The sequence below is a fragment of the Sus scrofa genome, chromosome 1, assembly GCF_054392235.1.
Source record: "Sus scrofa isolate SSC_HxYL_T2T_F1_AM1 chromosome 1, Sscrofa_HxYL_maternal_Yorkshire_Landrace_v2.0, whole genome shotgun sequence".
NCBI classification, from domain to species: domain Eukaryota; kingdom Metazoa; phylum Chordata; class Mammalia; order Artiodactyla; family Suidae; genus Sus; species Sus scrofa.
Genome location: NC_139383.1, coordinates 228,048,896 through 228,063,097, shown reverse-complemented (window position 1 = coordinate 228,063,097; position 14,202 = coordinate 228,048,896). Strand labels below are relative to the sequence as shown.

The following is a 14,202-nucleotide window of genomic DNA, read 5'->3' as shown; positions in this document are numbered from 1 at the left end:
AAGTCTTCCTCCTGGGCTGAGTACTTTATTCTCCTGAGGTGTTGGAAGTGAGCCTCCAAGTCTAGAAGCCAGGCGCCCCACAGACCACTCTTCCTCCCCCTTCCAGCCTACTCTCTCGCCCCCAGGGGCATCCTCGTGTAAATAACCGATAAGGCTGGCGTGGGGCTCTGGGAAGACTATCAGGGAGGCCAGAGCTAGAGGCTGAGTTCTTTTCCTCCCAGCATGGAGTTTTCTGTCAAGGCCCTTAGGAGAGAAGGGGGCGGGGGAGGGTCTTCCCAGTGCTCTAGCTCTGGGAACTGAGGGGAGCTGTAGATGCAAAGATAGACACAAAGAAGGAGAAACAAAACCCCTCCTTTCAGCATGGTCTTGTCTCAGTCTTGCTAGGAAGGTACAATTTAAAGGCATCACACAAATTTCGACATGGTGGAAAGAACTTTCAAATTCTGAATGACCTAGTGTAACTGAGATGGAAGTGCTTATAAGAAATGAGAGAAAATTCAGTTTCGCTTTCCCTTTGTTTTTATTCCTTGAACTGTCAAGTTCAAAAGTCATTAGGTGGGGTGGGGGTGGGGGGCGTGGCACAAGGAAGATGGGAGTTCCTGGTGGCTCCTGGGCATCAGCCAAGGGCATCCTCCCAGATCCCCCACAGGGGTTTGGTTGTCCTCATGATGGGGGGTGGGCCAACAACTACTTTGGATGAGGTCAGTGGCCTAGAGGTTGAAGAGCACCAAGCTGGAGAGCATCTGGTGGCAGATGTTCTCTGTCCCATGTCTCCTCCCCCAGCCCAGGAGGAAGGGCTGCTCTGCTTCCAAGGGAGCTATCTCCTGGAAGCAGGAGAGCCAAGTCGGCCCTAGCTGCAGGCAGCAGTGATGGTCTCTGGCCAGACTGAGCACTGGGCCTCAGAGAATGTGTTCTGCACATTCTGGGTAGCCTGAGTGATAAAAGAGCAGCACTACCAGTGTTGTCTCCCTCCAGGAAGTCAAAGGACTCACCCAGGTGGCTGACGTGAGAATAGCCAGCCGAACATGTGTTATAGCAAAGGAGGCAGATCTGGCTCATGCAGTCTAGGAAGGGCTGTCTGGAGGAGGGCAGGAAATCATTTAGCCAGAAGCCCTATCCCCATGGGACAGGCCCTGGCCGACAGTGCTGGACAGGACACGATGCCAGGACTCAGGCTGTGGACCAGGGAGGGGCTGACCTTGCCTCTCTCTGCTCATAGCAGGGAGGTCACATCCTTCAGATCAGAGAGAGGAAGATCTACTTTCTCCTGATCAACATCGAATATATTGCTCTTGGAATGGATTTACAATGAGATCCTGCTGTGTAGCATTGAGAACTATGTCTAGTACTTACATCGCAACACAACAATGGGAGGAAAATGTACGTATACATGTATGTGTAGCTTGGTCCCCATGACGTACAGTGGAAAAAAATTAAAAAAATAAAATAAAATAAAAACATTGAATAGTGGTGGGCAATGCTTCCTCCTGGAAGGGATCCTGCCCTTGGAAGGATAGGAGGGAGGAGCTCCCCTTCTATCTCACAGACAGTCTAGAGAGAGTGGCCCCACTGGATGCCAAGGGAGAAATCCTCATCCCTTAAGCCAGGAGAGGATTAGGAGCAGGTTCTACTAGGGAAGAGCTTTGATCAGACTCTTCCTGTCCTGGAGGCTATAGAAAATAAACTTACCCAGCCAATGTCAAAGCTGTTCTGGGTTGGGTCCCCAGCAGGGATGAGGATCAGTCACTGGCTGCCCAGAGGGTTGGGTTCTCTCTAGGAGAGCTGGGTTTAAGTGGTGGGTTCACGGGACCCTATTCCCTGGTGGCTGTTAATATTGTGGTCCCAGGGCTGTTCCCTCCATCTTCTTAGATGATTGAAGAGGTGTAACATGGAACTCCTAATTTTAATCCCCAAATCAACTGTTCTCTCATATTCCCCATCTCGGAATTGGTACCACTATCTACCAAACGGTTTAAACCAGGGAGCTGGACATGACCTCTGAATCAGCCCTTCCCCTTCCACTTCATATCAAATCCATTAGCAAATGTTATCATTTCTACTTCTTAAATATATCTCTAATATGACCACTTCTCTCTCTCCACTGCCACCACAATAATCCAAATCATCATTATCTGCTGCCCAGACAGTGGGAGGAGCCACTTTGCTCATTTCCCCACTTCCTCTTTCAGCAACCTCCCCCCACCCCAGGCCTATATATCACCCACCAACCAGTAGACCCTCCCTGTGATTCTTGGGCACCCTAGTTATTTCCTTCAGAGTACTTGTCCCAAGTTATACATTTATTTTGTCATACAATTTATTGTCTGTCTCCCCCACTAGATCACAACACTAGGGGCTGGGACTCTTGTCTGTTAAATGTATCATTGTATCCTTTCTGCCTAGCACAATGCCTGGCACAGAGTAGATTAATAGTTTTTAAATGAATGATATTGGGTCAAAGAGTTTAGATTTTAGTCAATAAACAATGAGGAGCTATCATCACACATTTCAGGAAAAGGACTGGTAAGATGTAAGGACATGTTAGGGGGAATAAGGGAGGCAGGTGGATGGACATTAATATGAATCCTTACTAAGGTCTTTCTAATTGTTGAGGCCTTAGTGGCGTAAAATTCAAGAGGAAGGGATAGAACTCTAGAAAATTTAAAGGAGAATTCTTTTTTCCTCCAATTTTATTGGGAAATAATTGACACACATCAGTGTACAAGTTTAAGATGTATAGCATGAAGGTTTCATTTAAATATATTGTGAAATAATAACCACAATAGGTTTGGCTAACACCCATCATCTCATAAAGATGCAATAAAAAAAGAAGACGAAAGAATAAAGGAAACAAATTTTCTCCTTGTGATGGAACAAAGGAAGAATTTCTGTCTTTCTGAATATGTTGGAAAGAAAAGAGATACACATTAATGTAAGTCTCATGAACCAGAAAAATAACATTACTTCGTCTCTTTAAAAAAGAGGACAGGGCGTGGTGCAGTGGTTAACAAATCTGACTAGGAACCATGAGGTTGTGGTTCGATCCCTGGCCTTGCTCAGTGGGTTAAAGATCTGGCATTGCCGTGAGCTGTGGTGTTGAGGCTCGGATCCCTCGTTGCTGTGGCTCTGGCATAGGCCGGTGGCTACAGCTCTGATTAGACCCCTAGCCTGGGAACCTCCATGTACTGTGGGAGTGGCCCTAGAAAAGGCAAAGGCAAAGGCAAAAAAAAAAAAAAAGAAAAAAGGACAGGAAGTTCCCATCATGGCTCAGCGGAAATGAATCTGACTAGCATCCATGAGGTCACAGGTTCAATCCCTGGCCTTACTCAGTGGGTTAAGGACCTGGCGTTGCTGTGGCTATGGTGTAGGTTGCAGATGAGGCTTGGATTTCATGTTGCTGTGGCATAGACCAGCTGTACAGCTCCAATTTGACCCCTAGCCTGGGAACCTCTGTATGCTGCAGGTGCAGCCCTAAAAAGACACACACACACCAAAAAAAAAAAAAAAAAAAAAGGATGGCACGACTGGGAAAAACCTCAGATTTGAGTGAAGATAAGTTCAGTTTCAGTTTTTAGACATGTTGAATTTGAAATGACTTTAGACATTTCTTAGGACTGTTGAAAACCGCCAAACTGGATAACTTTTTATTATAGTTAAGGAATTGCCATAAATTTTTTAATTCTAGCATTCTGGATCCTGTATTTAAGGACACACAGATAATTTTGCACCTCAGTTTTGTTACATCAAATATGACCTTAAATAGGTATGACATTGTCTAGTGAATATGGAAAGATTTTATTGTATGAGTACCTGCCATATATGATTTAATTTGTACTTACTTTGTGTGTGTGTGTGTGTGTGTTTTCCAGATTTTCTGTCAGTGTGTAATATTTTATAAATCAGGGGAAAAGTAGGAAACATTTTCAACAACAAGATAAAGACTCACTGTGTCGACTTCTGGATGAATGTCTTTGGGGTGAGCATTTGCCTTTACACACCAAACATATGTAAGCACAGAAGTTACTAAATGTTCCCAGAAATCACTGGAAATTTCCCTCCAAGAAGTACACACATGTTGATGTTTCTTGGAATTCCCTGCAGCCGATTTCCCGTCTCTGATTTCCCTTCTCTAGGTTCAGAGAGCCTTGGTCCCCAAAATCACTAAGCAGGAATTATACAATAAGTGCATTGTTCTAGTACTTCTCCCCGAAGGCGAAATTCAGGGATTTGTCCTTTTTTATTCTTGTGCTCCCGGACCTAACTATTAGCTATTCTTCTCTATGTGCTTTTGATCTCTTAAAGGACTGTTGCATCAAAAGTGTCTTTTCCAGTTTGTTTTACTGCGTAGGGCAGGGCCTCCATTCTAGCAACCACTGCTGTGGGAAGGTGATGGTGGGGAGTGGGAGAGCAGAGGGTAGGGGGAGGGAGTAGAGACTAGTGCCTTTCAAACTCCAAGTCCTCCTGGTTATTAGACAGAAGAATGGGCCAGAGGTGAGGGACTGGAAAAGACAGTGGTCTGGAAATAATGGCATTGAATAATAGTGCAAAAGAAGGGTGTATTTCAGCAAGAGAATAGTGTGAAGACATCATAGCAAGAAGGATTCAATTTACTCACAAACCAATGCATTGCAATAAGAGGGAGAAAGAGGTCAACTTGATATACAAGAAACTTTTTTTTTTCTTTTTAGGGCAACACCCACCACATATGGATGTTTCTAGGCTAGGGGTCGAATCAGAGCTACAGCTGCTGGCCTATACCACAGCCACAGCAATGCCAGATCTGCGACCCACTGGTAGAGGCCAAGGATCAAAACCAGCATCCTCAGAGTTCCCTTCATAGCGCAGTAAGAACGAATCTGACTAGGAACCATGAGATTGCTGGTTCGATCCCTGGCCTCACTCAGTAGGTTAAGGATCTGGCGTTGCTGTGGCTGTGGCATAGGCTGGCAGCTGTAGCTTTGATTAGAGCCCTAGACTGGGAACCTTCATATGCAAAGAAAAACAAAAAACAAACAAACAAAAAAAACCCCTGCAAAAACAGCATCCTCATGGATAGTAGTCGGCTAGTCAGATTTGTTTCCACTGCGCCACAATCGGAACTCCTAAAGAACTTTTAAACAATTAGAGTTATTGGAAATGGAGCTTGCTGCTTCATGTGACATAAGCTGCCCATAAAGTGGGGTTTCAAGAAGATCCTGAAAGGCTTATCTCTGGGAATGGTCAGGGAGGGCTGCTTGTTGGGTAAAGCAATGGACACGGTCTCTCTGGATCTCTAAGATCCTGTCAAGCTCTGAAAACCATCAATAATTAATTGCCTGGCCTGTAAATTGCTATTGATTCCACAAATGATATACATTATTCTTTCAGTTATAAAGTAATCATTTGGTGCCTCTGCACTGTTTCCGAGGTACGCTTTCTAATGTCTTTAACTGTTGAAACCTCAGATCTCTCTAATACATAGCCACATTAAAGGCTCTCATGTATTAGTCAGGATGGGCTAGATTATGTTTACACTAATAAGCAACCCCAAAATCTCAGTAGCTTAAAAAAACACAAGTTTATTTCTCACTCAGGCAACAGGTCCATGGTGGGTTGTCTGCTGCATCATTTTTGTCCTCACTCCTGAACCCAGGCTACTACCTGGAAAAATGCTGGTCACCATGGCAAAGATAAAGAGGAGCTTCAGCTTGAAAGTGACACATGTTACTTCTGCTCATATTTCACTGGCCAAAGCAGGACACATGGTTACACCTAAAATCGGGTGGGCAGATAAATGCATATCCTTATTTTAATGGGCAAATAAAAATGACATAATATTAAGAACATGTAATTTATAGTTTTTAAAAACTTAGATGTGAATAGAACTTTTAAAGGGCTTCACTGGGCTCGCAAACAATGTGTTTTTTGTTATCTTAAGTAGTTTCAGCATTATTGCAGTTAGAGGACATAAGGCTCTAAGCCCCAGAGTAAGATGTAGTCCTCGCTCAATGGTTATGGTTAGGAGGAGGCAGACTTCTGAGATGGAAGGTAATAAAAATCCATGTTGCATGCATGGGGTTAGTTTTCTAACAGCTTTACAACTGGTGTGGATTCCAAGTATGTTGAGATTTTAAAGGCCTTATCCCTGGAGTGGCTGGGCAGAGTCCTGGGGGTGGTGAAACTTCTGAGCCTTTTGTCAGCGCTCTTGCACAGTCTCATGAGTGCTATTTGTAATAGTAATTACAAATATGATTATTTTATATGTATGTTTGGGACTCTCTGGCCAGACCTATGGTTTATACTCTATTCTGGGGACCAATGCTGGTCTGTGAGCAAGTCTTCATCGGCCTGGAGAAAACGAGAAAAATAAAGCTATTTTTTTATTTTGGCTGCTTCCTAGGCTAGGGATTGAACCTGAGCCATAGCAGTGATAACGTTGAATCCTTAACTGCTAGACCACCAGGGAACTCCCAAATAAAGCATATTTAGCCAGTGCAATGGACTGAATGTTTACGTTTCCCCCCCAAATTCGTGATGAAATCCTGATCCCAGTGTGATGGTCATTTGGAGGCAGTGGCTTTGGAAGGTAATTAGGCGGTGAGTGGAGCCCTGGTGAATGGGGGCTCAGAGCCCAGTGAACTCCTTCCCATTTTGTGAGGACACAGCAGAAAGACAGCCACTGTTAAATGAGGCAGAGTGCACTCACCAAGAACCTAACCATGCTGGATCCTGGTCTCGGATTTCTAGCCCCTAGAACTGTGAGAAATAAATGTTGTTTAAGCTGCTCAATCTGTAATTTGTTATAGCAGCCCGAGCCAGTGAGACCTTGAGCTTTGCAAAAGTCTGTTTTCAGTTCAAAGCCTGTACTTTATTTTGAAACTATGTCTTTGCTGTTTTTGAGAGAAAGGAAATTTTTTTTTTGCAAATTAAAAATACACTGAGGGAGTTCCTGTCGTGGGTCAGCGGTAATGAACCCAACTAGTATCCATGAGGATGTGGGTTAGATCCTAGGCTTTACTCAGTGAGTTAAGGAGCCAGTGTTACCATGAGCTGTGGTGTAGGTTGCAGACTTGGCTTGGATCCTGTGTTGCTGTGGCTGTAGTATAGGCTGGCAGGTACAACTCAGATTCAACTTGGGAACTTCCATATGCCAAGAATGCAGCCCTAAAGAGGAAAAAAAACACTGCTTTTTTACTGCTTATCTGAAAGTTTAACAGTACACTCTTTTGGTGAGGATATAGGGGAACAGATACTTTCATATGTTGCGGGTGGGAATGGAAAATGATATGGCTCCTATGACAGGGAATTTGGAAATATCTAGGAAAATTACATATGCATGTATACTTTGACCTAGCCATCCTGCTTTTCGAAATCCCAAAGTTATACTGGCAAAAATATGACATTCATGAGCGGAGCTATTAATTGCTGGTGTGCTGTAATGGCAAAATGCTGGGAATGTCTATTTTATAGTGGATTGTTGAATAAAATGGCCCACCCACTCAAAGGAAGCTGTAAAGAGAAGTGAGAAATAATTCTATGTACTGCTGTGAAGTGATTACTAACATATATTTGTTAGCTGAATGCTGACATGAAAAAAATTCTGTGTGATACGCTACTGCTTATCTAGGAAAACTGAAGAGAGAGAGAATAAAATTAGAGCCTAATTTATGCTTATATTGTACAAAATAGGATAAACTGAAAACTTTTTTTTCTTTTCCGGCCACACTCGTGGCATATGGAAATTACCCTGGCCAGGGATCAATCAGAGCTACAGCTGCAACCTACACCATAGCTGTGCCAACTGTAGCAATGCCAGGTCCTTAACCCACTGTGCCACGGCAGGAACTCCTAAACTGAAAACTTAAAAAAAAAAAGTCAGGAGTTCCCATCATGGCTCAGTGGTTAACGAATCTGACTAAGAACCGTGAGGTTGCGGGTTTGATCCCTGGCCTTGCTCAGTGGGTTAAGGATCTGGCATTGCTGTGAGCTGTGGTCTAGGCCAGCAGCTACAGCTCTGATTCAACCCCTAGCCTGGGAACCTCCATATGCCACGGGAGTGGCCCAAGAAATGGCAAAAAGACAAAAAAAAAAAAAAAAAAAAATCAGTGCTTTATAGGAGAAACAGAAAGGACAGCATAGAAAGAATGGAGATGGATAGTAGGTACATTTTTATGTATATACTGTGTTTTGTAAACTTTACATAATTATGAAACAAGGTTAATTTTTTTAAAGGTCCCTAAAATTTGGAAGCAAAATGAAACAAGCATAAGTCTGTATTGAGTAGTTGGCATAAGTACACAGAGAGGAACTATTTCAAGACTTTTAAAACATAGTAAATTCACTATACAGCCTTTCTGAGGTACATACTTGGAACAACAAAAAAATCGTATTCTCTTTTCTGTAATTGTATTGTTGGTGGTCGTGCTAGTATTGTTGTTCTGAGACTAGTTTTTTGTTTTGTGGGATAAAGCAAATGAGTAATTATGTTGGGGTCCTTGGGAACCAAGCTTCTTTTTATACAGGAGCAAAGAGATATAAATGTAGGAACAATGACGTGAACTTAAATTCCTTGAAACCTGAATTTGAATGGGAAGTAGCACTATGAATTCACAGTAAATTTTATCTTAAAAAAGAGAAGTATTTCTCTGCTATATCTACTAAAAAAGCCTCGAAACAATGACAAAGCAGCAAAGAGTACCCAGATTACAGCCTCTGATTTCCCCTAAAAGAAATCAGAACTTCTTGAGAAAATGGTCAATTCCAGACTAGAGACAGAAAACATACAAATTGAGGATGGGAGTTCCCATTGTGGCACAGCGGAAATGAATCAGATTAGGAACCATGAGGTTTAGGGTTTGATCCCTGCCCTCGCTCAGTGGGTTAAGGATCTGGCGTTGCCATGAGATGTGGTGTAGGTTACAGACGTGGCTTGATCCTGCATGCTGTGGCTGTGCCTTAGGCTGGCAGCTATAGCTCCAATTCGACTCCTAGCTTGGGAATCTCCATATGCTGCGGGTGCGGCCCTAAAAAGCAACAAAACAAAACAAAAAACCACAAAAAACCAAAAAAACAAGTTGAGGCTGGAACATCACCTCATCAAAGAAAGCAAGGAAGTTATCAGAAAATACTTGAATATTACAAAAAGGCTCAGCAACCAAGATAAAGAGTCACTTCTTGGGAAAAGGAGATAATACGAACATTATTAATAATACTAGGAGTTACCGCTGTGGCACAACAGGATTGGCAGTGTCTCTGGAGTGCTGGGACACATGTCTGATCCCTGGCCTGGCACAGTGGATTAGGGATCTGGCATAAGTCACTGCTGCAGCTCAGATCTGATCTCTGGCCTGGAACTCCATATGCCGTGGGGCGGCCAAAGAAGAAAGAAAAAAAAAAGAATACCATCTGCAATGGATTGATACACATAAAATATGTTTAAATTCATGTGCTCATAAAGGCTCACATACCCCCAAATCCTCAATGGACACATTTGCAGAACTTTTTATTTTGAAAACTGATAGATAAAGGAAAAGGAACAGGGATCTTACCTTTCCTCTGTGAACTGCAGCTCAAGTAACCAAATACTAGATATATTTGAGTTAACGATTGAAGAATCATTGAATTAGAGCATTACCATTTTGCAACTCCTAATGAATTAGTAGAGGTAGGCAATGCTCATTAGTGGCTGCCAACACACAAAAAGAATATGCTTCATGACAGAAGTGCACATCCTACTTATAACGTATGCCTCCTGCCTCCCTACCCCCCTTGGAACCCGAGTCTTATGAGTCTTCTAGATCAGTTACTTTCAATATTTTTTCTCCCAAGGAAACATTTGTCAATATCCAGAAGTTGTTTTTGGTTGTCACGACTGGGACACAGAATGCTACCTGTATCTAGTGATTAGAGGCCAGGGTTGCTGCTAGGTGTTGTAATAGTATTTGGTTATGTTTAAAAGAGGGTATTTATCTTTTAGAAATATTTACAGATTAAATGTTATGATGTCTGGGATTTCCTTCCAATTAATTTGAGATCAGTATGGGTGGATGGATATGGATCAAGTTGAAATAAGATTGGTCATGAATTAATAATTGTTGAATTAGGTAGATAAGTACCTGAGGGTTCACTCTATGATATGTTCAAATTATACACATGATCAAGTTAAAAGATTTTAACTATAGTGTTTTATAAAATGATGGTGATAACACATGGTAGTTTTGTGTTTTGGGCGGCCAGGGGCGGGTGTGGCTGCTCCTGTAGCACATGGAAATTCCTAGGCCAGGAATAGAACCCACGCCATAGCAGCAGCCCTAGCCACTGCAGTGGCAGCACCAGATCCTTAACCCGTGGTGCCACAAGGGAATTCCAATGGTAGTTTTTGTTTGTTTGTTTTCTAGTGTCCTTTGAAGTAAAGGTTGGCACCTTTTTTGTCAGTGTATTAACAATCTATTAATGCATAACAAATTATTCTAAAACTTTGCAGATTCAAACTGTATTATCTCATATGGTTTCTGAGTGTTAGGAATTTGAGAGCAGTGTAGCTGGGTGGTTCTGGGTCAGTATCTGTCAAGGCAGTAGTCGAGATATTGGCTGGGGCTGCAGTCACCTGAAGGCTTGACTGAATCTAGATGGTCCTCTTAAAGATGACTCACTCATATGACTATTGACTGGAGGCCACAGTTCCTTGTCACATGTTCTCTCAACAGGGTTGCTGAAATGACCTAATGGCATGGAAGTTAGCTTCACTCAGAGTGACAAATCCAAGAGCAAGAACAGGCAGGAGGCTGTAGTGCTTTTTGTTACCTAGTCTTACAGGTCATGCTGTCACTTCTGCCATGTTTTATTCATTAGGAGTGAGTCACTGGAGTTCCCTGTGGTGGAGTGGTTAAATGATTCAGCTGGTCTCTGGAAGCCTGGCGTAGTGGATTTATGATCCTGTGTTGCCACTGTTGCTGCAGTTACGGTATAGGTCGAAGCTTTGGCTCAGATTTTGATCCCTAGCGGGGGAACTTGAATATGCCAGAGATGCAGCCAAAAAAAGGAAAAAGAGAGAAAAAAAAAGGAGTGGTGGTGCAGCAGAACAAATCTGACTAGGATCCATGAGGATGCGGGTTTGATCCCTGGCCTCACTCAGTGGGTTAAGGATCCAGAGTTGCCGTGAGCTGTGGTGTGGCTTGCAGACACAGCTCAGATCTGACATTGCTGTGGCTGTGGCGTAGGCTGGCAGCTGTAGCTCCAATTTGACCCCTAGGCTGGGAAATTCCATGTGCTGCAAGTGCAGCCTTAAAAAGCAAAACAAAACAAAACAAAACAAAACAAAAAGGCAAAAAAAGAAATGAGTTACTAAGTTCAACCACACTCAACACACTAAAAGGAGAGTTATTTAGGATCTGCCTATTGAAGGAAATATTGAAGAATTTGTGTATTTTTTTCCATTTTTTAAGGCTGCAGGTGTGGCATATGGAAGTTCCCAGGCTAAGGGTCAAGTTAGAGCTACAGCTGCCCGCTTATGCCACAGACACAGCAGTGTGGGATCCTATCCAAGTCTGTGACCTACACCACAGCTCTCGGCAACACCAGATCCTTAACCCTCTGAGTGGGGCCAGGAATTGAACCCTCATCCTCATGGATACTAGTCAGGTTCATTTTTGTTGAGCCAAAATGGGAACTCTGAGAACCACTGTTTTACACTGTTTGAGTTTATTAATTTAGGCTAGGCATGTGTGTTTCAATTAATTGATTGATTGTAGTCATACTTATTAAACTCCTACTCCTAGCACTGGGCATACAATAAAAATACACTATTTCTGCTCTAAATGATGGAACACAGTCTTCATACTTATTGGATCACAAAGTATTGTTAGGAAGGCTGCCACATAAACAGGTTGTAAGAAGATATATAGGAGTTCCTGTCGTGGCTTGGTGGGTTAAGAACCCAACAGAGTGTCTATGAGGATGCAGGTTCACTCCTCGGACTCCCTCAATGGGTTATAGATCTGGCATTGCTACCAGCTGTGGCATTAGTTGCAGATGCAGCTCTGATCTGGTATTGCTGTGACTGCAGTGTAGGCCTGCAGCTACAGCTCCAATTTGACCTCTCTAGGAACTTCCATATGCTGTGGGTGTGGCTGTAAAAAGAAAAAAAAATATATATATATGCGTAAGTGCAGTTGTGAATAGTTATTATGAGATCCCATAGGATCACTGGACACAAAAATCATCCTAAAATTAGACTAGTGTAAGCATTAGTTCCAGGCTGAGGTGAGAAGAAGCCCATAGAACCATTATGTTGTGAGCCACACAGAAAGTCCAAAAACCATTATGATTTGAACAAAGGAGATGATAAAATTAGCAGAATGAGTGAAAGTGTGGAATTGAATAACTTTCTGAATGGATTGGGAAGAATCCATTTCTACTCTGGCCCTTAAATCATTGCTGAGTCAAATACATTTTTATTATTATTAAAATGGAAGTATTTATGGAAGTGGTTATAAGGCAAGTATAATCTCTCATAAGGCAAAGTCATTTTTCATTTAGTGTGAAAGAATATTTTATGGGCAGATTTAAAAAAATGTAATGGACAATCTGAAAGGACACAAAAGTAGAAAGAATTCTATCATAAACTTGTATGTAATCATAATCAAACTTTTGAGGTAGTTGGTGTGAGGACCAAATGAGATCATGTATGTAGAGCCTTTAGCATAGAGTCTTTTTTCTTATTAATTAATTTTATTACATTTATAGTTGTACAACAATCATTACAACCCAATTTTTATCATTTCCATCCCCAACCTCCAGCCCATCCCCCCATCCTCCAACCTGTCTCCTTTGGAAAACATAAGTTTTTCAAAGTCTGTGAGTCAGTATCTGTTCTGCAAAGAAGTTCATTGTATCCTTTTTTTAAGATTCCACATGTGAGTGACAGCATATGATGTTGGTATCTCACTGTCTGACTAACTTCACTTAGCATGATTATTTCTAGGTCCATCCATGTTGCTGCATATGCCGTTCTTTCTTTCCTTCCTTTTAATGGCTGAGTAATATTCCATTGCATATATGTACCACTTCTTCTTTATCCAGTCCTCTGTTGATGGACATTTGGGTTGTTTCCATGTCTTGGCTATTGCGTATAGTGCTGCAATGAACATTGGAGTACATGCATCATTTCAAGTCATGGTAGATGACTTGAGTCTTAATAGAGTCTTAATCTCAGTAGGCTCTCAATAATAGCTTGTGTACCAGTCGGATTTCAATAAAAAAAAGCAGAACTACTCACTAAAGTTTTATTGTAGGAATTTGACGTTATGCAGTTGTGGGGGCTGGTTGCATAGTTGTTGTTTTTTTTTTTTTTTTTTTTTTTGTCTTTTTGCCATTTCTTGGGCTGCTCCCGCGGCATATGGGGGTTCCCAGGAAAGGAGTCGAGTAAGAGCTGTAGCTGCCAGCCTACGCCAGAGCCACAGCAACGCGGGATCCGAGCCGCATCTGCGACCTACACCACAGATCACGGCAACGCCGGATCGTTAACCCACTGAGCAAGGGCAGGGCTCGAACCCGCAACCTCATGGTTCCTAGTCGGATCCGTTAACCACTGCGCCACAACGGGAACTCCTGGTTGCATAGTTTTAATGCAGCTGTTGTCTTTGTAACTGGTGATAGAGCCCAAAGTCAGCAGGGTGAGCTGGTTCCTACATCAGTTTCTCACTGACTCCAGGCCTCCAATTTCAATGATGTGAGTGACCAGCAGAAGATGTCCTTTGTCATGGAAGTAAATGTACACCTAGCCTGGAGTCGGAGTTGCTAAAGGAGGATTGGGTCAGGGATGTAGGAACTATGGGCCTGGCTGCTGCTCCATGCCAACATGTTAAGTATATGAACTACAAGAGAGTGTGGTACTATGCAGTGACCTTTCAGACATAAAAAAAAAAATGTCGCTGTGACTTTACATTTTTTTTTTTTTTTCCTTTTTAGGACTGCACCTGAGGCATATGGAGGTTCCCAGACCAGGGGTCAAATTGGAGCTGTAGCTGCTGGCCTGTGCCACAGTCACAGCAACGCAAAATCTGAGCCCTGTCTGCGACCTATACCACAGTTTATGGCAACACTGGATCCTTAACCCACGAGCGAGGCCAGGGATTGAACCTGCATCCTCATGGATACTAGTCAAATTTGTTAATGACAGGAACTTCGGCTATAACTTTACTTTTGCCTTTCACATCTCATGTA

The 14,202-nt window shown here is 42.6% G+C and overlaps 1 protein-coding gene across 2 annotated transcripts in view; it reads left to right on the top strand.

Annotated features, from left to right (window-relative positions):
- Window positions 1–14,202, top strand: part of RCL1 (RNA terminal phosphate cyclase like 1) — a 94,633-nt gene that overhangs the window by 15,825 nt on the left and 64,606 nt on the right. The gene's annotated exons all lie outside the window — the stretch shown is intronic.